This window comes from Terrapene carolina, unplaced genomic scaffold (assembly GCF_002925995.2).
Source record: "Terrapene carolina triunguis isolate 2854851 unplaced genomic scaffold, T_m_triunguis-2.0 Scaffold751, whole genome shotgun sequence".
Classification (NCBI taxonomy): domain Eukaryota; kingdom Metazoa; phylum Chordata; order Testudines; family Emydidae; genus Terrapene; species Terrapene triunguis.
In genome coordinates, this window is record NW_020665102.1 from 2813310 (window position 1) to 2825237 (window position 11928).

The following is an 11928-nucleotide window of genomic DNA, read 5'->3' on the forward strand; positions in this document are numbered from 1 at the left end:
TGAGTGTGGGAAAACCTTCCATCACAGCTCACACCTTATTAGGCATCTGAGAATCCACATAGGGGAGAGGCCCTATGAATGCAGTGGGTGTGGGAATACCTTCTCTTAGCACTCAGCCCATGTTAGCCATCAGAGAATCTGCAAGGGAAATCAAGATGATAAAAACCTCTAGGGCTATCACTACTTTTTTTTTTTCTGTAATACTTTTTCTGATTCCCACATAGTAACGTTTTGAACTAGTTGCAGCACCGTTATCCCTCAGCTTGTCCAGATGAGTGACCTATTTTTGCAGTTCACCCTGTTTTAATGTGGACCCATTTGTCCTTTCTATCAAGTCCATTCTCCGATGAGTAACTTGAGTGTGCCCTTCCTATCAGGAGCCAGGGAACATCACATTTATACCATTCCTCCTATTACAAAATTATTGTTAGAGTAACCAGTTATACAGATTATATCATTGATGTTCTCATGTTGCTCTAGGTCAGGGGTAGGCAACCTATGGCACGAGTGCCAAAGGCGGCATGAGGGCTGATTTTCAGTGGCACTCACACTGCCCAGGTCCTGGCGGCTCTGCGTTTTTTAATTTAATTTTAAATGAAGCTTCTTAAACATTTTTATAAACCTTATTTACCTGTCTATCTCATAGAGCTGGAAGGGACCCTGCAAGGTCATCGAGTCCAGCCCCCTGCCTTCATTAGCAGGACCAAGTACTGATTTTTGACCCGGATCCCTAAGTGGCTCCCTCAAGGATTGAGCTCACAACCCTGGGTTTAGCAGGCCAATGCTCAAACCACTGAGCTATCCCCCCGTATTACTTCACATACAACAATAGTTTCGTTATATATTTTAGACTTCTAGAAAGAGACCTCCTAAAAGCGTTAAAAATGTATTACTGGCACGTGAAACCTTATATTAGAGTGAATAAATGAAGACTCGGCACACCACTCCTGAAAGGTTGCTGACCCCTGCTCTAGGTTGCTGAAGAGCAGTTATACTGGGAACTTTTCAAATCATATTATTTAAATGAAGAGGAGCAGGGGCAGGAAAAAGTGTCATTTCAGCCTCTGTGACACTGGAAGGAGATGGGGTGACTCGGAGATTCTTTCCTTCCCCATAAATGCAGAAATGTTACCTTTTGTCTGAGCTAGGCAGAGTTTATCTTCATCACATTCTATCCATCCACTTCTCAAAGTGTCATGTGATGAAGCATTCTCAGTTGTCTCTGCTTGGAGATGATACTTTAACTTCTTTAATCCTATACTAGAGTCGCTATGACTGGAGATGAAAGTGTCAAAAACCTGGAAGGGGAATTCAAATGGATCCCATACACAGTGTGATCATTTGGAGTTTAAATCCCAGGTTCCATCTATTGGTGAAGCCACTTCTGACAAGGTGGTTGTTTTGTCCCCCATTATGGGGATGCTAGGATACTAAAAATTTTGTAAATAACATAACTGACTATTGAGACAGTGCTGAGTGAAGCAGGTTTGACTGGATCAGAGGAGACTGTGATGGGAGAATCTCTTGTCCTGGTTCTGAATAATCGGATGTAACCTGCTCTGGAGTTTCACTTGACACTTTCATTGTCATGTATTCTCTCTCTGTGATGTGGGTTTCTATCTTTCTTGGAGGCTCTTTGGTCACCCAATTGGATATTAGTTCAGTTTGATAGGATGTAGCTCAGATTTATTGGAGACTTTAAGAGAAATGACCATTTGCTAAAGTCGTCATTTCTCACTTCAGCTTTGCTTTTTCCCCACCCCTCCATGATGACATGGAGAAAGTTCAAGTGCAGTTCTGTCAACAGGTGAGAAATCTCCAATTTACTGGACGTGCTAACAAAGAAACAATAGTGATTTAAAATCTCCACTGGGAAGTGATGAACAACAGCAGAACCCCAACTAACTGAAGGAAATGCATATGATCACAGTGTACTTCAATTGTTTAAGTCAATATTGTCTCAGATGATCTGGGGAGAGAATTCCATGGTAAGTGGTTTTGAAGTAGGTAAATTGTCCATGTATTTGGTTCCCAAAGCATTTGTAACCCAGGCCCCACAGAAGATCTCTCCTAGCTAATCCTATGGTATGGGAGATGCTGCTCTTCATGATGCAGATGTTGAGGAAATAGAAGTGGATTTTTTGTTGAATTTATACTTTGTAGGTATAAATGTGTATAAAGTGAAATCAGTGTTTGAAATCTAATAGCTGCAGAAAAATAGCTATTTTTGAATACAAACTCCAGCTCTGGTAACTAACAGTGTAGACCAGACAATTCTCTCTTGTGTTTTATGCATTTACATCAATTCTCCTCTGCCTCCTCCTACATTGAAAGATTAAAAAGTGTGAAAAGAGAGGTATTTTTCCTCATGATGCAAACATTCCCACATAGGAGACCCCTTCCACCAACACACGTGGAAGAAGAACCAGAGATATATGAACTCACAGAATTGGTTGGGACAAACCACAATTTGAGCCAAGGTTCAGTTGTTGGTAATGGGGATTACAAAAAACTAACATATATGACAAGAATTTGTGATCTTTGAATATGTTAGTGTTACCAGTGAAAATGAAATTATAGGTGAAGCTATTTGTTATAGAGTAAGAGACTCATTGTGTGATATTGTCGTGAAAGTGAGTCACCCCAATCATAGGTCTTGGTGGGGATGGCCCATTCAAGAGGGAGGGAATTGTCATCTGTCCCTTGCTAATCAGTTATGTGATGTATTGCTCCATTATCAACCTTTGCACCAACCCAGAAAAGTCAATGGAAAACTATCAAAGACAAACTATAGATATCTAAACGCTGTGGAAGTGAAAAGAATGATACGACAATGAGGAGATCATCCTTTCTGTGAATAAGGACAAAAGACAGACTCAGTTTATAACAGGGTGGAGAAAACACTCTGGGTCCATTCACCAAGGAGATCCCCAATGACAAGTGGCGTTTCATGAAAGGTACGGCCCTGGCTCCTAGGAACTAGCAATCACTGCCATAGACTGAAGTATGAGGTGAGTATCTACTTAGATAGGGAAAGGTAACTATTAAAAAGTGTAGGTTGCCTTTTGTGATTTTGTTTAGTTGGTAACAGTTGGTTTCCATAACTCACATTTGTTTCTGTTTAAATTTCTATCCCTTATTAAATAAATTTCTGTTTGTTCAATAACTGTACTGAAGTGGGGTGTGTGTGTGTGTGTGTGTGTGTGTGTGTGTGTGTGTGTGATACAGGAGCAGTGGTCTACAGTAAAACTGGTAACCTGGGATATACCATTGCTTCAGGAAGAGAGGATATGGGATTTCTGAGTATCTGGTGATCATGGCTGGACCCTAGAGGGGGACACATTGGAGGAACTCAAGAGTTAGGGTGCCTCTATTGTCAACTGGCAGGGCTGTGCTTGAGTGCCTGACAGGTTGGTGAGTTTGGTCGCTAACATCCAGCTACCACATGCAAAAGTCCCTCTTAGTAGTGGCAGGTGGCAACAAGGAGACTCACAGCCCTCAGCACCCTGAGAAGGGTCACAATGTGCATCTATGTTGATCCACCTGTCAAATTCACGCAGGGAAAGCACCCTACAGCATAGTTCCCTGCATCAAAATAGCCTTAAAACTCTGCCCTATGAAAGCATGGAACTTGTGATCTTTGCTCTGTGAAAGCATGAAAAGAGTCCAAGCGCTGGAGGGTAGGGATTGGGTCCAGAGTGACCTAGACAAATTGGAGGATTGGGCCAAAAGAAATCTGAGGCGGTTCAACAAGGACAAGAGCGGAGTCCTGAACTTAGGATGGAAGAATCTCATGCACCGCAACAGGCTGAGGACTGACTGGCTAAGCGGCAATTCTGCAGAAAAGGACCTGGGGATTACAGTGGATGAGAAGCTGGATATGAGTCAACAGTGTGCCCTTGTTGCCAAGAAGGCTATCGGCATATTGGGCTGCATTAGTAGGAGTGTTGCCAGCAGATGGAGGGAAGTGATTATTCCCCTCTATTTGGCACTGGTAATACTGCATCCAGTTTTGTGCCCCCCCCCCCAACTACAGGAAGAATGTGGACAAATTGGAGAGAGTCCAGCGGGGGGGAAACGAAAATAATTAGGGGTCTGTGGCACATGACTTCTGTGGAGAAGCTGAGGGAACTGGGATTATTTAGTCTGCAGAAGAGAAGAGTGAGGGGGGATTTGATAGCAACTTTCAACTATCTGAAGGGGGATTCCAACGAGGATGGAGCTCGGCTGTTCTCAGTGGTGGCAGATGACAGAACAAAGAGCAATGGTCTCAAATTTCAATGGGGGAAGTCTAGGTTGGATATTAGGAAAAACTGTTTCCCTAGGAGGGTGGTGAAGCACTGGAATGGGTTCCCTAGGGCGGTGGTGGAATCTCCATCCTTAGAGGTTTTTAAGGCCAGCCTTGATAGAGCCCTGGCTGGGATGATTTAGTTGGGATTGGTCCTGCTTTGAGCAGGAGCTTGGACTAGATGACCTCCTGAGGTCTCTTCCAACCCTAATCTTCTATGATTGTAAGTAGCTGCAAGTGGTCCCCAAATGTTTCTTTGTGTTCACATCTTTAAAGACGCTGGGAATGGGCAACAGGGGATGGATCACTTCATGATTACCTGTTCCGTTCATTCCCTCTAAAGCATCTGGTATTGACCACTCTTGGAAGTCAGGACACTGGGCTAAATGGACCATTGGTCTAACCCGGTGTGGCTGTTCTTATGTTTTATGTACAGGAATAAGGTACTTACAAAGCAGAAATGGGGGGAGGGGCTCTAAATTTAAATCAGTTTTAGAGAGAAATGTGTTCCAACACAGTGAGACTCAATGTACAGAAGAAATAACAAGTGATCCCCAGCTCCTTCCCCCAAGCCTTAGGTGGGGATTAGCTGCCAACAGCTGCTACCACTGCTCTGAGGGGAGCGGTATAAGCTGTCTGCCTGTGAATGCAGCCCACCAGCTGGCTCTCCTGGGGCAGATGGTGAGTTGCTGGGCAGGGATGATGCACCAGCTGTGGTCTGAAACATGAACAGGGATCTAAGGACTCTACACTGGCCTCCAGTGAGGGTTGAGGATGCTGAGGCAGTGTAATCTCAGCATCACAGTCATTAAGATTCAAAGCTGCTTGGGGGTGGAGAGGACGGGGATGACTCTGCTGGATTTTTAGTGCATCCTTTTAACTACTCCATGACAACCTGACAGCCCCCAGCTTTGTCGTTGCACTGTAATTCTGTTCTCTGTGGGAAGGGGCTTTTAGGAACTGGTATTTCCAGCTGCATGAATGAGTCATAAAAGAGAAGGAAGAGTTAATATCTTAGCCCTCGTCTACACTACGAGTTTAGGTCGAATTTACCAGTGGTAGATCGATTTGACCCTGCTCCCATCCACACGACAAAGCCATTTTTGTTGACTTAAAGGGCTCTTAAAATCGATTTTGGTACTACTTTCTGATGAGGAAATCAACCTTGCTGCGTTGAATTTGGGGTAGTGTGGACGCAATTCGACGGTATTGGCCTCCAGGAGCTATCCTAGAGTGCTCCATTGTGACCGCTCTGGACAGCACACTCAACTCCGATGCCAGGTAGACAGGAAAAGCCCCGTGAACTTTGAATTTCATTTCCTGTTTGGCCAGCGTGGCATGCTGATCAGCACAGGTGACTGGGCTGCGCTCATCAGCAGAGGTGACCATGGAGTCCCAGAATCACAAAAGAGCTCCAGCTTGGACCAAACGGGAGGTACAGGATCTGATCGCTGTATGGGGAAAGGAATCCGTGCTATCAGAATTCCGTTCCAAAAGATTAAATGCCCAAATATTTGAAAAATTTTCCAAGGGCATGAAGGAGAGAGGCTATAACAGGGACCCGCAGCAGTGCCGCGTGAAACTTAAGGAGCTCAGGCAAGCCTACCAAAGAACCAGCAAGGCAAACAGCCCCTCCGGGTGAGAGTCCCAGACATTTTTTTTATTATTATATGGAGATAGGTATATCTCATAGAGCTGGAAGAGACCATGAAAGGTCATAGAGTCCAGTCCAGTCCCCTGCCTTCACAGGGGGGCCAAGTACCATCCCTGACAGATTTTTGCCCCAGATCTCTAAATGACCCCATTAAGGATTGAACTCACAACCCTGGGTTTAAGCAGGCCAATGCTAAAACCATTGAGCTATCCCTATGATGAGCTGCATGCCCTTCTAGGGGGTGCCCCTACAACTACCTCACCCCTGTGCTTCCCTCCTCCCAGGCTACCTTGGCAGTTATCCCCCCATTTGTGTGACAAATTAATAAAGAATGCATGAATTTGAAACAACAATGACTTTATTGCCTCTGTAAATGGAGATCAAAGGGGGGAGGGGAGGGCAGTTGGCTTACAGGGAAGTAGAGTTAACCAAGGGGGCGGGTTTTCATCAAGGAGAAACAAACAGAACTTTCATACCGTAGCCTGGCCCATCATGAAACTGATTTTCAAAGCTTCTCTGATGCACAGCGCGCCCTGCTGTGCTCTTCTAACCGCCCTGGTGTCTGGCTGCGCGTAATCAGTGGCCAGGCAATTTGCCTCCACCTCCCACCCCACCATAAACATCTCCCCCTTACTCTCACAGATGTTGTGGAGCACACAGCAAGCAGTAATAACGATTGGAAGATTGGTTTCGCTGAGGTCTAACTGAGTCAGTAAACTGTGCCAGTGAGCTTTTAAACGTCCAAAGGCACATTCTACCACCATTCTGCACTTGCTCAGCCTATAGCTGAAGCCTCCAGCTGGCATGATATTCCAGGCAGGACTGAATCTCCATTAGACGAAACTTAAAGAAGAGAATCACCTGGAGTCATTCCTATTTTTGTCCAGGCGCCCCCAACCGACCTCACCGAGTCCGGCCAGGAGCACCCATGTCTGCCCAGGTGCCCCCGACCAACCTAACCGAGGTTGGCCAGGAGCACCCACAGGACGACGACGGCAGTTAGCAGTTGTATTGCACTGTCTGCTGTCTGCAAGGCAAGGCAAGGGGATGCTGCTGTGTAGCACTGCAGTACCGCGTCTGCCAGCAGCACCCAGGAGACTTATGGTGACAGTGAGCTGAGCGGGCTCCATGCTTGCCATCATATGTCATCTGCACAAGTAACCAGGAAAAAAGGCGAGAAACAATTTTTTGCCGTTGCTTTCACGGAGGGAGGGGGGCCTGACGACATGTACCCAGAACCACCCGTGACAATGTTTTTGCCCCATCAGGCATTGGGAGCTCAACCCAGAATTCCAACGGGTGGTGGAGACTGCGGGAACTGTGGGATAGCTACCACAGTGCAACGCTCTGAAAGTCGACGCTAGCCTCGGTACTGTGGATGCACACCGCCGACTTAATGTGCTTAGTGGGGACACGCACAATTGACTGTATCAAATCTATTTCTAAAAAATCAACTTCTATTAAATCGACCTAATTTCGTAGTGTAGACATACCCTTAGGAGAGTCTGTGTTAGATGTGTGGGAGGGTGTCCAGAAATCAGTTTGCTCCAGTCTCTTTTCTCTGGGATTTCCTTTAGAAAAAGGTGAAGCACGGAGCAAACTATCTGCTCTCTCTGATGCTCAAACTCTGTATCTTCAGATTATAAGGCTAACACACTGACAACTGTGGTAAGAAGGCTTTGGGGTAAGTGCATGTAGGACCCTCCTACAGCAGTGACTGGGGCAGGGAAGGAGCCAGGGGTATGCTGGAAGAAGCAGGAAGATCTGGTCCCCAGACACCTTTCCTGGAAGCTTTCTCTGACGCAAACAAACCAACTCCCCCTGCCACTGAAAAATCTACCTGGGACTAAGAGCAGCACTGGGGAGCTGTCTCCTTGCCACTTCTGCTGGGGTGGGCAGGCATCCTGGAGGCCTTTCTAGAAGAGAATTGGGAACTGAGTTGGGAAAACCAGTTTGAAAAGAGGAAGCTAAGGTTTAGACTCATTTCTTTATAATATTAAATAATCGTTCGATTCTAGTGTCACAATCAATACAATTGCTTCAGCCTGATAGTTTCCCAAAGGGAGTTGAGAGAAAGCACTTTTCAGAGTCCAAGAGAGACAGGGCAGGTGAAGGTAAGAGCTTGTAGAGGACCGAGCTTGTAGAGGACCAACCTCTGTTGGTGAAAGAGAAAAGCTTTGGAGCTAACCCAGAACAATTCTTCAGTTCTGTGTAGTCCGAAAGGTCGTCTCTTCCATCAACAGCATTTGGAACTTGAACAGAGATAGTGAGTCGGACCAGTTCATGTAGCCCACTATCCTATCTTCCGACAGTGGCCAATGCCTGGCGCCCCAGAGAGAATGAACATAACAGGTAATCATCAAGTGATCTATCACCTGTTGTCCATTCCCAGCTTCTGGCAAACAGGGGCTAGGGACACCATCCCTGCCCATCCTGGCTAATAGCCATTGATGGACCTATCCTCCAAGCACTTCTCTAGTTCTTTTGTGAACTCTGTTCTAGTCTTGGCTTTCCACAGCATCCTCTGGCAAAGAGTTCCCCAGGTGCGTTGTGTGAAGAAATACTTCTTTTCAAACCTGCAGCCTATTCATTTCATTTGGTGATCCCTTCTAGTTCTTGTGTTATGAGAAGGAGTAAATAACACTCCCTTCCTTGGTCCTTTGAAAGATATTATGTGAGCCCCCCCCGCCCTATCTCATGTCCTGGGACCAACACGGATAGAACAACACCACAAACCACAAGGGTTAATTGCACATGGAAGAAGCATCTTGTGTTTCATTCCTTATGTCCCAGTCCCATCGTGTGGCCTTTTCCTTTCCCTCCTTTATGTTAAAAGCTTTTGTGTTTTGCACAGAAACATTATTTCTACAGGAGACACCCAGGAGTGGGGGTTGCATTCCTGTACCAAACAGTCACTAGAAGGAGGCAGACAAAGGCCTTTAAGATGAGGCATCCATCACAGTCAAAATATCATCTCCCTCCTGCAGGTGACTGGCAGCCTGAATTTGTTCCTTATCCTCCCGGAGTATTGTCTGGAATCAGCACTATCCAGCCCCTCTGTATGTAGCAGGAAAAAACACAAACCATGTCTTTAAAACAAGCGGTCCCTTTCCTTCTCAGGGAAAAATTTTCTATGATTGAAGTTGAGCTTCAGTTCACCTCTCCTAGGGGCGGGTTGGGTGTGGGGTCACCTCCCAATGAGATCTGTTTTCACTTTGTCCCTCTTTCAGTCATTCTAGGATGGTAACTTTGCTCCCAGCTGTCAGGCGACTGCCACCACATCCAGCCTGCTTACTAGCTCCATGGTCATGTGTCCCCACCTTTGCTAGCACTCATAGTATGCAGGAAAGGTGTCCACACCAGGTGCTTTGGTGGTATAGCAGTGAGCATAACTGCCTTTCAAATAGTTGGCCTGGGTTTGAGTCTGGAACACTGGATCCCTACTTTTTTGTTGTTTCCTTGTCTGGAAGTGGTTTAATTTCAGTCACATTGTGTTGTAATCACATTATCAATAGAATGAGACAATAAATTCCCCAAAGCCCAACCAGTCATACAGGATGGAGGCGTACAAGGGGCTGGAATATACAGGGAGCTGCAGCACACATCCTTGTGTCATCAGAGAAAGACAGAACACTTGGAAACCTGCATCTCCCATCCCCTTGCCTTCAGTGTTACGATTCCAGCTGTGTGCGATGTTTGCATGATGTTCCTGCATGATGGGGAAATAAAGTTTAGGGTCAGTTTTTGCTTCTGCTGATTCCTTTGCTGTTGCAATTATAATGACATGAACAAAAGGGAGGCAAAATAAAAATAAACCCAGAATTGCAATACAGGTAGGGAAAGAGAAGATCATGATTAAGCCAAACACTTCAAAATAAAAATTAACACTAAAGAGGGGGAGGCGAGAAGAGATCAGGTAGTGGAAATCCCCTTGATATTTGAACTCACATTGCTAGAATCAAAGTTCAGACTTGACATTGTGGAAAACCTACTATTACCCGACTCTCTGAATACCTGTGATGAGCAAGATCAAGTTGGGACACCTGTTCTGCTTCAATCATTTACTGTCTCTCTGTGTTCTCTGTCTCTTTCTTCTCCCCCCATTTCTCTCCTCCAATGTCTTTGCCTTTCTCCTCTTGCTCCCTCTCCCCCTGCCCTTTCCCAGGAACTCACACTCTACAGCTTATAGGAAAAGCCAGAGCTCCCATGTTCTGCACATGATCCTGTGTCATAGGATGTATGAGACAGGTCAGAACCAGTCACCAGAACAAATTGATCCTTTATGGGAAACTTCTCTGCCTACTCCCCAAATTACCCACCACCACCACTAAAGGGGGTTGGGTACAGCTCTGACTGGGAGGCCCCACAGGAGAAATTTCAGCACAAAGACAAATTTGTGTGAAATGTTGAGAAGTGAAGAGCCCTCTTCCCCCCCACCCAAATCCCCAGAACTCTAGTGTCACCCCCATGGTACCAGCACAGGGAACCCATTGAGATGGGACTACAGAATACAAGGGGGAGGGAGCAGGGGAGAGAGGTGACAGGGAGTCTCTCTTTTTCCTTCTCTCTTCACTTTTTGTTCTTCTCTTCTCTTCCAGGAACTACAGTCACAGCAGGGAGGGCTTTGCCTCATTGTAAGCGATCCGTGTCTGTCATAGAGGTCATGGCAGTGACGGATCCTGTGACTTCCTGCAATCTCTGTGACTTCTGCAGTGGCCACTGTGGCTGACTCCAGGGCTGCCCAAGCAGCAGCCCATGAGGCTGGCCCTGGGGACCGCTTGACCAGCCGTTCCAAGGGAAGCAGGAGCAGCCACAGCTCAGTGGCCCCTAGCAATGGTCTTGGGGTGGCCGGAGGAGTGGCTGGCCCCCTGGGGCTTCCCCCCCCAGCAGCAGCTGGAGTGGCAGCGGGGCCCTGGGGCTTCTCCCCTGGTAGCTGGTACTCATCCATCAAATAAATCGAAACGCTTCCACCTGCCAGTGGATTTAGCCCAGGACCCTCAGAGTCAGCAGCTGTTGCACCCCCCACTGAGCTCTCTGGTCAGGTGTCCTAGCACTGGAAGCCTCCTGTTTAGACCCTAAAATAGCATTTTTGCACAGCGGGGCTGAAATTTTGGACCGGACATTGTAGCTCCACTGTTATTTTATTGAATTGTTTCAAAACAGAAACTCAAGAATGTCTTCTAAGTGCCAGGCTCTTTGCCATGGAAACAGCTGCCAGTGCTCTCCAGGAGTCTGTCAGGAGTCCACACAGTTAAGTACAAGCCTGCACCGAACTGAAGTGGGGTCAGACAGTGACAGGGTTGTAACACAAATTCTTCATACTATTAACCCTGAGTCCCTTTCTTTCTTTAACCCGGGATGTGCCAGTCAACTGTTAGCCATGGCGTTATCTTCATCTTAAAATACCTCTCAGTCATTTAACAGAGGAAGTGAAACCCCCTCACACAAATGGCTCCCTGGTTAGGAGTTTATACTCTTAGAGCTTTTTCTCTTGAAACCCATCCTTATCACAATCTATGCACCAACCTCTGCATTTCAGAGTTTAGAATTTACTCTCAGCAGCCTAGTATGGCACTTTCCATGTGAATTAGACAAAGTAGGTGGGGGAAGCTACATGGCTATGAAAATTGATGCTCTGGGTGAGGCTTGAACTCATAACCTCAGCAGTACTCCGCCCTGCACTAACCAGTTGTACCCCTGTAGGTGCTTTGTAGACAAACTTGGGAAGTAGGCAGTTACCTATGTCTGTGATTAACAACTTTGGCTGCTAATTGAAAGGCTGATGGTTCAAACCCAACTGAAGATGAAGGTGTTTTTTTAAGTGATGAGAATCCAGTACATTTAACAGGCAGAAAATCTCTATTCTGGTCTAGCCTCATTTGACTCCTGACCAGGGCCGGCTCTGGCTTTTTTGCCGGGGGGGGGGCGGCCGGAGCCCCGGGGGGAGGGCGGCGAGCCCCGGCGGCGGCTCCGGTCTCCCCCCCGG

General features: G+C 46.6%; 1 pseudogene; it reads left to right on the forward strand.

Moving 5' to 3' along the window:
- The window catches only part of LOC112123844, a 158705-nt pseudogene that overhangs the window by 880 nt on the left and 145897 nt on the right, over positions 1 to 11928 (forward strand).